Source organism: Cryptomeria japonica, chromosome 9 (genome assembly GCF_030272615.1).
Source record: "Cryptomeria japonica chromosome 9, Sugi_1.0, whole genome shotgun sequence".
Taxonomy (NCBI): Eukaryota; Viridiplantae; Streptophyta; class Pinopsida; order Cupressales; family Cupressaceae; genus Cryptomeria; species Cryptomeria japonica.
The window spans coordinates 530,145,435-530,160,381 of NC_081413.1; the positions used below are offsets into that span (position 1 = coordinate 530,145,435).

Here is a 14,947-nt window from a genome sequence, read left to right on the forward strand (position 1 = left end):
ATTTCATATATGTTATTCTATCACGATGCACACCATATGTCTATTCCATAAGAATGATCAAACATGAGAGTCAGTGTCACTCAACCATAAGACATGAACAAACACATTAAGCATCATATAATAAATTAATCAAATTTCATTTAACTCTAACACTAAAAGTCATCATAAAATTTAATGACATACATGCCATTAGACCCTTGACAAAAAAGGTATATAATTAGTGACACTTGATTAACATCAACCTTAATGCACACGAACACCAAATACTCCATAATGTTTATATGTAAATTAGTTATACAAATTTCATACAACACCCATAACACACAAATTCTTCACATGTAATCAACATGCATGAGTACACTAGGCATATTGTAGGAGTTTCATGTAACCTTCAAACAAAACCCATTCAGCTCCACCACCTATACACCATAAAATAAACTTAGAAAAAAATCCATAAAACTTAGTGAATACCCTTCACACAAAAGCTATATTACAAAAGAATGAATATCACTAACCATTGTGCATAAGGTTGACAATAACAAGATACAAAATCATTAAGCACAAGATTCAATAGCATTCAACCATGATGCATGAAAAAGCAAATTAAGCACACAATATGAGTTTGATTCTACCTTTAAAAAAAACTCTAGAGCTCAATGAACATATATGTCATTAGACCCTTATGGAAAAATCATACACTCATAATACATAAGAGTCAATATCACTCAATCATGATGCATGCACAAACACAATTTAGGTGAAATTCTTCAAATAAAACCCATAGAACTCAATGACATGTCATTAAACCCTTCATGCCAAACCCATACAATTATCATACATGAGAGTAAATGCCAATCATGATGAATAGAACACTTGCATTGAGAATAGCATAGGAGTATGATGCAAACTTCAAACAAAACCAATACAATTGAATGATAGATGCCACAAAAACTTCAAATAAAACCCATTACCTCAATGACATCTACTCCATTAGAACTAACAACAAAATTCATACAATCATAATGTATAAACATATTTATGTCGCTAAACATGATACCCATTTAAGCATGCATAGGAGTTTAAAACATAAATTTGATTAACATTAAAATTTAATTTAATTAACTTTTAAAACACATGAAAATAAAAGTAAGAGAAAAAAGAACAAGAAACACCTCTTGAAGGATGTCCATGACCATCCTTAAGAGTTTATGGATGGATATTCCTACCCCTCCTTAAAAAAAAACACTTTTTATTAATTATAATTGTTAAGTAATATTTACAAGTAATTTGTCTTCAAATTTTCATCGCTACACAACCATTCCCAATTAAATAAGCTATTGACATCTTTAAATTTACAGCATTTTGTATTATTTCTTCAAATCCAAAAAAAAGCTGCACAATGCTCATTTCACACCGAACATTAATAAAAAACTTAGCGTCAAAATCATGAAATAATTTGTACATGTACATTTACTTGCCATCTACAGGATAGTGGGGATAATGACCTAAAGGAAATAGTACACTATTCTAGTAGTCTTGAACCTTGTCTATTGGTTAGCAAAAACATTAAATTCTCTGAAATGAGAAGTTTGAATTCTTGGACGTACCTTAGCAATCAAATTTATAGCTCATTGTTGAAAAGCATAACTCCTCCAACTCATAGTAAAAGAAATAAACCCTCTACAAATCAATAGACATTATGCATACGTTAGAATCTTCATCCAGAAATACAAAATAAAATAAAAAAGATATTAATAAAACATCATTAAAATTAAAAAATTAGAAGATGTATCTTACGAAAAAAATAAGGCACTTATCAAGCTCACTTTGTAAGAAAGACAGCTCTTAACACCCTCCCAGTGTGTGACACGTAAAACTTTTCATAGAAAATATGAAACTAGTGACCACAGCCATCTATTGCTGTCAAGGACAACATAGAATAACATCGTGGCTATAATACAAATTGTTGTTAACAAAGGCAAAAGCCCAGAAGAAGTACACGGGAAGATCAATAGAATGACGAAGCTTGAACTCTGGCAACAGGTGGATGGATTGCTATTGCTTCAGCCATCAAAATGTCTATTATTATATAGCTAATATAAAATTGCAACTGATCGTTTGAGACAATGAGCAGAAGCAACCGATCTCACGTTAACTGATTATAAAAGTTTGTAAATTTTGAGTTAGATCGTCTGTTACTGCTAAGTTTCAAAACTTTTCTAATTTACAGCCTCTGCTTCGTATCAGTATGAAGGAGCCTGCAAGGGAAGGAGGAAGAGGCCCAAGTATTTGGGATACTCACTCCCATACCCGAGGTTAACTTTTACCTTCCATTTCTATCGATTGAATTTCCCTCCTTGTTGAAGATGATCTAATTATAGATAAACAACACCTTGTATAATTTGAAATTAAGTTAATATTCATAGACATCAAAAGATGGCATTAACCATGGAGGCAACTAAACTGCAAACAGAATAAACTGGGCAAATATATTAACACATATATAGAGCTCATATATGTGGGTTTATACGAGAACATATATTGCAGTCTAATACCTAGATCTAGTAATGCCCAACAAATTACTGATGAAAATTTCTATGAAATTGTGTCTTACTTGGATATTTTCCATGTGAAAAGCAGGATTGATGAATCTTCTGTGCTGAGCCCATTCTCGCCTTTGAAGTCCAGTAACTCTTCACCTTCCAATTTCTTGCGAGCATTATTGCCCTCAATTTTCTCATAATCATTAGACCTCACAGAGAATATCTCTTGCACCAGCTGAGGATCTGCAATATTTGTTATTGCAATAGGTCCAAATCAAAGCAAGAATATGCTCCCTGTAATGCAAAATCACACCCCAAGAAAAAAAAAAGTTAAATTCAACCCATTAGATTTCAGAATTAGAAATTTTAACACTATTCGTTGGACAGGCATCAGATATATTTTGGCCCTACTTCACCCTGTGATGAGTCCTTACAGAACAACTTGCCTCACTAGGTTGGAGTTCTAGATAGTTTATCTAAAACAACAATAGGATTTACAACCAAAATGTATGGTTTAAATGGGTTGTTAAAGAAGCAATCTATTCTTAATTTCTTATAACCCCAAAGAGACCAATAGCTCAATGGTTAAGAACCCAAGCATACTAAATAGGAGGTCCTAGAGGTGATTTGAATAAACAATAGAAAAAAAAAAATGATAACAAGACTGCACCGTAGATTTTGGTCCACTGATGATAGAATGATAGAACTCTGGGCAGAATATCATGAGAACTATCCCATAGGATTAGAACTGGCCTGCTGCATCATCTTCATCATCTCTTTAGCATTTCCAAGGAAGAGTTTGTATGGAGACTGAAAATGCATCTGTATTTTTCTAAGCCTCCACCACACAAGTTGGAGAAGTACTGATCCGTAATTTTATTCATTATTAATTCTATTTATCCTCATGGCATAACTGCATTCTCAGATCCAATACAGAGAATAATGAATAGCATTCATTATAGTTTACTGCGATGGAGAGCTTCTGTACTGGTGTGTATGTGGTGGGTGGTTCTTGTAGCAATAGAATTCCCGTTGGATTCTCATATTCGGTACAGCCTCTGCTTCACATCAGGATGGAGGAGCTGCAAGGGAAGGAAGAAGAGGCCCAAGCATTTGGGATACGTACTCCCACATCCCAGATTAACTTTTACCTTTCTATACATCTATTTATCTACATCTTCCATTTCTATCGATTGAATTTCTCTCATGCAATTCATTTTAGTAGCTTCAATAAAAAAGCAACAATCTTAGAATGACCTTAAAAACTTAACACAAAGTTTAATGATCGATTGGAATTGATGTAAATATTTTATTTAGCAGTGTAAATGGGATACTCCTTCCCCTCAATGTTCTTGCTTTCGTCATATAGCGGTTTAATGTAACTGTGTTTTGTTTTCTTATCACTTTTTTCTGTAAATATGTGAATATAGGCCAAGGCCTTGAGGTAAATGAGTCAAATACTTTTAAAAGGTACAGTACGATAGTATCAATCAATGTATAAAGCAGAAACGCAAATAATATAAATATATGTGAGGCAAACTTACCTGAGTTTGCATAATCTGCAAGAGAAAATACATAATCTGCAGGTTGAAGATGTTGTTGGTGGAAGGCACATCTATCTGTTGTTCTAAGTCTAGTTTGTCATAAAAATCAACCAATTCACTATATCCATAAATTAGAAAGGAAAAAAATGTCTGAAATGACTATGAGCTGGAAAATGGCCTGTTGTTGACAAGAGTATATTGCAGGGGCTGCTTGGTGGAAGGCACATCTATTTCTTGTTCTATGTCTACTTTATCATAAAAATCAACCAGTTCACTAAATCCAAAAATTAGGAAGGAAAAGAATGCCTGAACTGACTATGAGCTGGAAAATGGCCTGTTGTTGACAAGAGTAGATTGCAGAAGAGGCTTCTTGGTTGAAGGTATATCTACTTGATTTTCTAAGCCTAGTTCATCATAAAAATTAATCAGTTTACTAAATCCATAAATTAGCAAGGACAAGAATGACCATACTAACTATTGAGCTGGAAAATGACCTGTTGTTGACAAGAGTAGATTGCAGAGCCTAGTTGGTGGAAGGTACATCTACCTTTTTTTTTAAGCCTAGTTTTGTCATTAAAATTAACCAGTTTACTGAATCCATAAATTAGAAAGGAAAGAATGCTTGTACTGACTATTGAGTTGCAAAATGGCCTGTGGTTGACAAATGTGGATTGCAAAGCCTAGTTGGTGGAAGGCACATGTACTTGTTTTTTTAAGCCTAATTTGTCAAAAAAAATTAACCAATTCACTAAATCTTGTAATGACTATTGAGCTGGAAAATGGCCTGTTATTGACAAGAGTAGATTGCAGAGCCTAGTTTGTGGAAGGCCTAGTTTTGTCATGAAAATTAACCAGTTTACTCAATCCATAAATTAAAACAAAAAATAATGCTTTATAGTATTATGCTGTCTATTGAGCTGGAAAGTGGCCCTGTGGTTGTCAAGACTAGATTGCAAAACCTGCCTGGTGGAAGGCACATCTACTTGTTTTTCTAAGCCTGGTTTGTCACAAAAAATTAATCAGTTTACTAATTTCATAAATTAGAGAGGCATTCTAAAAATGGCCCTGTGGTTTTCTAAGCTTGATTCGTCATTAAAATTAATAAATTTACTAAATCCATAATTTAGAGATGCATTCTAAATATGGCCCTGTGGTTGGCAAGACTACATTGCAGAGCCTGCCATGTACTTGTTTTTCTAAACCTAGTTTGTCAATTAGAAAGGAAAAGAATGCCTGTACTGACTATCGAACTAGAAAATAGCCTGTGTTTGACAAGGGTAGATTGTAGAACCTGCTTGGTGGAAGGCACTTCTACTTGCTTTTCTAAGCTTATTATAGATAATATGTAAGCATCCATATGACGGTGACACATTATGGCTCTTTTGGGTGTCAAGGGACCTTCTGTTAGTTCACAGATATTATTGTCTTTTCCTGGTTGTTTGACAGAGATCGACGTCATGGTGGCTTGCTAATTCTTACTTATTAAGAAGAAAAGCATGTGTGTACAAATAAGTCCCCACAAAACTGCACATAATACAATTAGAGGAAGCCTATGACAAATCCCTAGAAGTAGACCTAATAGCAGGGCACCCTAATTAGATAACATTGTTTTTGGTTGATTTCCCTACAGAATCAAAACATTTGACAATCTTGTTCAACTGGAAAAATAAGGCAATCTTTTATTCCTTTTTATGGCGTCTGCAACCATCAAAAACTAACAAAGCACACTACTACAATTAAAGATTCAAGGATTCAAACAAAGAAATGCAGAGATGAAAATCCACACAAATAAATTACTCAGAGAGTCCTAATCCACACGAAAAAAGTAAATGACATAATCAGTAGTCCAAATGCAATGCTTATTGTAAAGAATTCGACTAGAAAAATACAATACAATGCCCATTAAAACACATACCCATGCCAAACAGGTGCTGGAAAATGCATAAACTCCACCGCCCACATTTGCACAAATTTGTCGGGCAGAAGACATAAGCCTCATTTCATTCTTCTGATACAAATCCACAACAATTAATGCTTTAAAAAACAATGAATAACAATGAATAACAATGAGTTTAACCGTTTGGTACTGCTTTTTTCCTTAAAAAAATACAATTCCGTTGAAAGGAGCGCAGTTCAAACGGCTGGAAGATTGTCTCAGACATTTACATTAAGCTTGGAAGATTTTTTGCAGATTTATGTTCCAATCCTTTATGTTGTTCATTTCAATTGATACATAATAAATATTTTTATTATTGATTGATAATGTGCACTACAATAACATATTGAATTTAACATTCATTATATACTTTAAAAAAATTTAAGTTATATTGATTAAAAAATTAGACAAATGATAAATTCATACTTCACAAATTTTTTGAAATAGTTATATTTCAAACACTATAGTACATGACATACAAGTACCAATAATATTGACTAAAATGATAAAAATTTATATTTCAAAAAAATTAGACAAATGATAAATTCATACTTCACAAATTTTTTGAAATAGTTATATTTTAAACATTATAGTTAATGACATGCAAGTATCAATTATATTGAATAAAATGATTAAAATTTATATTTCAAAAAAATTATAAAATTTAGAGAAGATTAGATTTGACCTTAGATAAAGTATATGTTTATAACATAATTTAAGAGATTCTAAAGATAGAGATAGAGCATATTTTACAATTTTCACAAATTGACAATCATCTTTTGTTTATAGAGTTAAGTATCCTTTTTTCTTTATTTACTTTTTTTGTTTGTAGCCTCATTCATTATAAATCTCGATTAATTATTTATTTAGATTATAACTCCAATCATACTTCTCATATCCATATGCATCTCAAATCCTCTATCCCATTATCCTAGTCCATTACCTCCATACTCAAGCTCATATACACCAAATCTAGATTTCTTTATCCTAGGTCATTTATGTAATGTGTGGGAGAAATCTTGTATGACTTCAATCTAAATGAAAATTAATATGTTTAACTCCCTCCATTTTTCTATTAACCATTCTAAAGGTGATAACTTTTTACATGTTTGTGCAACAATTCATTGTCAAAGTACTATTTAAAGAGATTACTTAAGCATTTAAATACATCATGAAATCATTTGATTGTCACACAATTGTTTATGATCATAACACTAGAAGGAATATTTGCTTTAAGAACATTTTGATTTGGAGCATTAAAAGTAACAACACCTACAATATTAGTATTATAATCTAAGATATTATTGTAATATCCTTAAGAGTATATTTCTACGGGATTTAATATCAATCAACACAATGTCCATATTTATTACAAGATCAGATCTAATACGATAATATTATTCTCAAAAGAATATGCAGAAATGGATGAGAATGTCATCTAAATGCTAAAAAATAACACAAAAACCACAACCCAACTACTCTTTATTTTTTTCAATAGTGATGTTAACTTGAACGAATTTAGCTTTAGCATGTTTGTTGGAATGACTAAATTTATTATTATTATCGAAAGAAATGTCACAAACTAGCATCAATAGATGCTTAAGGAGCCACCACGTGCTTACAAACCCTAGGTACAAAGTGAGCCTCCTAAAACTGAGAGAAACATGTGTTGCAGAAATTGTCAAATATTAGGTAATCAAACCTGAAGCATAATCCCTATGTGCAATTGCTCAATGATAGAGAAGGGCTTTCATCCACAATCTAATTGTAGTAATCGAGGTGTTTCCAGCCTTTAATTTTTTATAACAAATGAAAATGATGTATAATCTATTTGAGAGAATAATTCCATAAAATGTGGATGTCATCACTACTCTTTAGCTTAGCTTAAATAAGCACTAGAGTGACCTTGTTGTTCGTATTTCTTATCATTGATGACTTGGTGTTGTCATTGATGTCAACCATCAACTTGTTTATTGTGTTGTGATTGTCAGATTGCGGAGAGATTATTGACTAAGTGTTTAGGAGGATATTGGAGATTGTTGTTTATTGGTGTCAACCCTTTAGTGATGGATATGTTGTTGATGTATTTTGTTCTGATTAATTAAAAAAAAAGGTTTTTAGGACTCGAAACCTTTAACAAAGGAGATTAAGATAAGACACCAAAAAGTTCAGTGCTTAAGAACCGCATACAAAAAGACTGGCAAAAAAGCCAGCGAACCAAAAGGACAACATAACAAACAACAACAAAGAAACAAAGAAGGTGCTACATAGTAATTTTCTTCAACAGGTCCTCTGCCTTTATCACCAGCTCGTCGTAAGTGGCCTCGACAGCTTTAAGGTCTTCTAGATCCTTGTTAGGTTTCTTATCCTTCTTTTTACCTCTGGTACGGGTTCTAGGGCCTTGAACTTCCCTTGTTCCTTCAGTTTCCGGGTCAATGTCCAGGATTTCCTTTTCTTCATCCAGTTTGCTGATGAGAGTGTTGGTGTTGTTACCTGAAATCTTCAGGATGCTTAGGCTCTATTCAGCAATGTTCTTCAGACACTCCTCAATTTTGCCGATTTTGCTAATAGTATCCGAGAGAGTTTGGTCGTTAGTGTCAGCAAGATTTTTCCTTTCCAACAAATCCTTCTCAATTTTTTCAAACCTGGGGTTGAAAGCATCTCTTATGTTTTCGGCTTTGGCAATGGTGCTTTTCAGGTCCTCTATGTAGTTGGCCATGGTCTTCCCTTCCCCAGTATTGATGGTTTCCAGAATCAAGATTCTGTTGCAGAGTTTTTTGTTTTCGTCCACAGCTTTCTTGTAACCATTAATAAGCCACTCCATAGTCTCCATGAAACCTTGCAAACCCTCAGGGGGAGGGTTAGAGGGGGGGTTAGCTTTTCCAGGGGTTTCCTATTCCTCTTTAGGGGTGTGCTGGGTGGTAGTTGTGTCTACAACCCTAAGAGCCTCTTCCATGGTCTCCTTTTCCAGATTCTGATCGGCTTCCAGGGCCCTTACCTGCTTGTGGACTTCCGGTTCCTTAACAATCTCCTATTTCTTCTTGTGCTTTTTCCTGGTCTGGGTATGAGCTTTTGTCTTCTTCTTCAGTAGCCCTTGAGGGTTCTCCTCCTCAGAGTCATCCGAGACCTCCTCTTCCGAAGAAATGCTAATCATGGGTCTACCTTTAGGCTTTTTGCCCTTAGGGGTTGAAGGTCTAGTTTTGATGTATTTCCTCTTCTTCCCACTTTCATAATCTGAGACATCCATGCTGTCCTCAGTGTCAGTCGAAGGGTCACTGTCAGACTCCTCTTCCTCTGAGAAGGCAGAGTCAGACCCCTCATCCTTACAATCCACAGAGGGCTGCATCTGAGCAATTTGGTTGGCCTTGAGATGGTCATAAATTAGGACCATTAGGCCTTGATGCATGGCAGTATCACCCATTGGGTTCTCTTTGTAGGCCTTAAGGGAAGCATTCATCAAACAAAGTAGAAAATAAGGGAAGTTAACCTTATCATTGTGCCTAAAGTGATTTAGCAGAACAAAGTGATAACCATAAAATTTTGTGAACCTACCATCTAAAGTGATATAATGCATTAAAACAAAGAGGACCTCTCGTCAGGGTTTGGCAAAAGCCCTAGGTGGGTAGTAAGTTTTGCTCAACTTTACCAGTCATTTTTTCTCCTTCTCGATATCCAAGTTTCTTTCAATAGATTCCCTACCGACTTTCCTATCTCTATAGAAGTTGCACCCTTCTCTTGTGAGGTCCATGGCTTGAGCAATTAAATCTTCATCAATTTCAATCGTTTGGTCTCCCATTTTCAGCATGCCCTTCTCCAGTTTTTACAGAAAAAACTAGTGACCATGCCATCTCAACCATGGAGTCTCTCCATGAATTTAGAGAAACCACCCTTCTGTAAAATACCCCAAACCTCCTCCTTCTGTTTCCATTATTTATAGCTACTTGGTTCGTATCGCCTCCTGTTACCACCCATGTTGTCGCTGTTCGAAACCAAATTTTAAAACTTGCAGAGAAAATTAGCTGGAGAGCTTTTCAGAACTATCAAAGTTACCCAGAAAGCGTGGGAACTAATGGCATTGGTATTATAATGAATGAGTCTCTCATTATTATAATGACTCAAAGTACTCAAGTTAGTTCTTTTCATAATTATCCTGTCCATCAAGAATCTTTGGAGTACTTCTATATCGATCATTACAAATGATTTGCCTGACATCTTCGGGGAGTCCTTGTTCTCCCGTCCACGTGGTCATTTCCTCTTTGTTAACCACCGCATTGGCAACCCAGTCAGCAGAGCCATTGGCCTCCCGATAAATGTGGGAAATGTAGCTTTTTTTAAAAGTGCTAATAAGGTCTATAGAAGAGATTATTATGTTGTAGATCGACCATGAAGGTTTTGAGATCCCCTTAAGACAATTTATAATATTGTTTGAGTCCCCTTCAATCCATAGGTAGGGAAAATTCCATTTTTTTGCTAGGAGGATACCTTGGAGAGCTGCCATTGCTTCAGCTTTATGGTTAGTTTGGGTTCCAATAGGGACATCGACCATTTTCTTGCAAATTCCTTTGTCATCTCTTAGAACAGCTCCACAGCCTGAAGGACCCGGGTTACCTTTGGCAGCACCATCAAAATTAACTTTGAACCAACCATGAGGTGGGGTTTGCCATTTAGCTTCTAGCCTTTTATTATGGTTGAGGCTAGGGTTGTCGGTAATCTTCATATTCCACACCCTTAAGATGTTTGATTCCAGAGGGTTGTTCGAAAAACAAGGACCCTCAATGATCCCTATATTTTCCTAAATCGCCCATTGAATTTTCTGGAACACAATATCCTGATTGAGGGAGACATCCCTGAAGACTTGATTATTTCTTTCTTTCCATAGTCCCCACAGGATGTGAGGAAGAGAAAGCTGCCACAAAGATCTCAAAAAAGAGTTAGTCCATTTTATATTCCAGGAGGAAAACAAATCACTGATGGTATTAGGAAACACCCAAGCAATACTAAAACTTTTAAGAAATCTTTCCCAGACTGAGGCTGAGAAGGAGCAATGGATGGAAAGGCGGTCCACAGACTCTTCTTCCTAAAGGTACAGAGCACATCTATTAGGGAAAGCAAAGCCTTTGCTTTTTAGGTTGTCAAGGGTCAAGATTTTATTATGGAGGATGGTCCAGAAGAAGAAATTGATCTTGGGGGTAAGGCCTTTAATCCAGGCTTTTGACCAATAGGGATTACCTAAAGGAGTGGGGGACAAAACACAATACATAGAGGAAACAGTTAGGGTACCTTTGGGATCATGTTTCCAAATCAGGGAGTCAACCTCTTTGTTCAACCATACCACAGATAAATGGATCTTGAGCTTAGAAAGGCTTGGATAGATGTTTTCAATATTCTGCCATTTGTTACCAACCCAGTACTCAACAACTAAGGAGCCAAAAGTTCTTATACAAGAGGGAGCATGGGGGGCCCAATCATTGATTTCTATCAAAGGTTTATCAAAAAGCCAGGGATCCTCCCATAATTTAACTTTCCTACCATTACCAACTTTCCAGATCACTCCTTTGGCTATACTTTCTTTGCATTTAGAGGCATGATTCCATATGTGGGATCCATTAATGCTAAGATCTGAATTGATAAAAGAAGAAAGAGAGGAGGACTAAAGAGAGTACTTACTTTGCCAAATTTTACACCATTCGATATCTAAATGAAACATTCTCCAGACTTGTTTGGACATAAGAGCTTCATTTAGGGTTCAAATCCTCCTCAGGACCAGACCTCCATGGCTCTTCGGTTTACAGACCTGGTCCCAAGCCACCAAGGACATTCTTTTCTTGTCCTCAACCCCAGACCAAAGGAATCTTCTTTGAATTTTCTCGATTGCATCAGCATACTTAACTAGAATTTTGAAAAGGCTAAGAGCATAAATCATAATACTTTGAAGAGAAGCTTTAAGAAGTTGGAGCTTTCCAGCCTGACTTAGGAGGGCTCCTTTCCAGCCAGCAAACTTTTTCTGGAATTTGTCCACTAGAGAACTCCAGAAGGAATCAGGAGGTGCAGTGCCCATTGGGAGACCAAGGTAGGTAGCAGGAAGATCAACAATCCTACACTCCAGGATTCTACTAATTCTCTATTGTTTTCTCTCAGGGGAATTGATGAAAAAAACTTCACTTTTTGTCTAGTTGATTAGCTAACTAGAAGCAGAGGCAAACTTACAAAGAGTACTCTTCAAAATTTTAGCTTCAGAGATACTAGATTCCCCCATGATAATAGTATCATCGACAAATTGTTGATGAGAACAAACAAGATCTGCTGAGGAAGGGTGGATACCCTTAAAGGAGCCTTGCAAAACCATATTTTCCATAGTCCTTCCAAAACATTCTGCCATAATAATGAAGAGGATGGGGGAAATAGGATCCCCTTGCCTTAGACCTCTAGAAGCTTGGAAAAAGGGAGAAGGGGAACCATTGATAAGGACAACAATAGAGGCAGAGGTGATAAGTTGGGTGATGAGATCCAAAACTCTAGAGGAGAAACCAAAAGACATGAGAACCTTCAAGAGAAAAGACCAATCAACCCTATCATAGGCTTTGGAGAGATCAAGCTTGAGGATGAGACCCTGCTTCTTGGCTTTAACAAGAGAGTGGATGTTCTCATGGACAGTTATAATAGAGTCAAGAATTTGATGACCAAGGACAAAACCATTTTGCTAGTGATTAATAAGAGCAGGAAGGACAGACAACAATCTGGAAGTTAGAACCTTAGAGATAATCTTATAAAAGGAATTGCAAAGACTGATAGGTCTAAATTTGTCCATAGAGTTAGCGCCTTGAGTTTTGGGAATGAGAGCCAGAAAAGTGACATTGATTTCTTTCAAAAGTTTCCTATCCCCAAAAAATTCCTTGACCCCATTGGAAACATCTTTCCCAACAATGTCCCAAAAATCTTGAAAAAAGAACATGGGAAAACCATCCAGGCCAGGCGCTTTGTTACCATCGAAGGAGAAGACAACATTTTTAATTTCCTGATTAGAAGGAATGGAAGAAAGGGAGGTGTTCTTATGATCATCAATGAGACAAGGGATGTTATGAAGAAAAGAAGATTGAGCTTCAATATCCAACCTGTGATCCCTCTTTAGTAGTTCCAAAGAAAACCTTTTAGCTTCATTCCTAATTTCATCCTCCTTGATAATCTCCCCGTTATCCACCACGAGTTTGGTAGCCCTATTAACTACTTTATGCTTGATCGTCGACATATGGAAGAATCTTGTGTTCCTATCTCCTTCCTTAAGCCAGATGCATCTAGATCTCTGCTTCCAGAAGGTTTCCTCTTTAGCAATGATATCATGGTATTTTTTAAGAGTCTCATTTTCATCAGCAATGGACACAGTATTGAAACCATCTTTCTGGATTTGAGTTTTTATTTCTTTAAGGTCTTCCTAGACTTTGCTTTTGGCCTCAAAAATGTTCCTAAAGCTGGATTTATTCCAGAGTCTTATGTTATCCTTTACACTTTTAAGCTTCTTGACAACTCTATACATAGCAGTTCCCTCAACTTGAATGCTCCACCATTTTTGGATATTACTTTTGAGTTTGGGTGGAGGGTCCACATTTTTTCAAATCTGAAGGGAAGTTTCTCCTTCTATTGATGGAGTCAGCAATGAAAGTGATGGGAAAGTGATCCGATCCAACCCGAATGTGGGCTGATAGAGAACATAAATAATGACTATACCAGTCATTAGAAATGAGAGTCCTATCAAGACAAACTTGGATAAGATCATTACCAGTTCTCCTGTTAGCCCCAGTATAATTGCATCCCTGTATTTCCAAGTCATTGAGAGCCAGAGAATTAACGAAATCCATAAGGGCCAACCTACTTTCTAGTTGAGGGGGGCTTCCTTCATATTTTTCCTCCTCTCTCAAAGGAGTATTAAAGTCTCCCATAACCAGCCAACTAAGATTTTTGAAGTTGTCCCTAGCTTGAATAAGTTTTTTCTAGAAGGAATTTCTAGCCTTCAAAGTGTTGGGAGCATAAATGTTGGTGAGAACCCATGAAGTACAATCTTTTAAGTGCTCAAATTTAATACAAGAGAAATTGTTGTCCTAGATGATAACATGCCCTTTGATAGAATTAAGCTTCCAAATGGTAGCTATGCCTCTTGAAGCACCTTCAGAACTGTCACCACTAACATTTCCGTTTTTGAAAAACTTCAATGATTCAACTTTTTCTTTACTCATTTTGGTTTCTTGAATTAGAAAGATATTAGGTTTACTATCCCTTATCATGTTCCTGATAATATCATGCCTATGGGGATTATTAAGTCCCCTAATATTCCAAGAAATAATCTTCATAGTTACTTACCAATTCCTAACTCCTTAAGAGTCTTCTGGGTTCCATCTGCAATGTTCTCTCTAGCCTCCTTGTTTCTGACTATGTGATTAGAGGGTCGACCTAGGGAAGAGGAGGTATACCCGACATTCACTTGAGCTATTCTACTAGATTTCCTTAGAAGAGAAGTCAAGGGAGTAGTTCCTTTCTTATTCCTATGCTTTGGTATTTTCCACTCAACATCTATCTCAGGAGCCACTTCGGGGTTGCTAAGGATTTTGGAAATTTCTTCTTCATTTCCCCAATTAGGGGTTCTGGAAGCATTTGAATCATTTAAATCATTGTTAGCTGATTTTGAACTTCAGTCTGAGTCTGAGAGGTTCAGACCCAAAATTGCACATTTTTGGGCTTCTTGTATTTCAAGACTAGGCATGAGCAAAGAGGAATCAGTCTTTTCTTCTTGGGAGATAGCGATCTCTCCTTCCTCTGGTTGATCATTTTTCTCTTGCAGTTCCTTTCCTTCAAAAGTATTAGCCACCACTTCAGCTATATTATTTGGGTAATCAGTCTGATCTTTCAGCTCCCCTGTTTGAGAAGTAACCGAA

General features: G+C 36.0%; 1 long non-coding RNA gene across 1 annotated transcript; it reads right to left on the reverse strand.

Annotated features, from left to right (window-relative positions):
* Nucleotides 1-1,398: 1,398 nt before the first annotated feature.
* LOC131077003 (uncharacterized) lies at nucleotides 1,399-6,199 on the reverse strand. Its single transcript, XR_009113510.2, has 3 exons — nucleotides 6,003-6,199; nucleotides 2,615-2,837; nucleotides 1,399-1,680 (listed from the first exon to the last, which is right to left on the reverse strand). It is a non-coding gene; the product is annotated as an uncharacterized LOC131077003 (long non-coding RNA).
* Nucleotides 6,200-14,947: the final 8,748 nt, after the last annotated feature.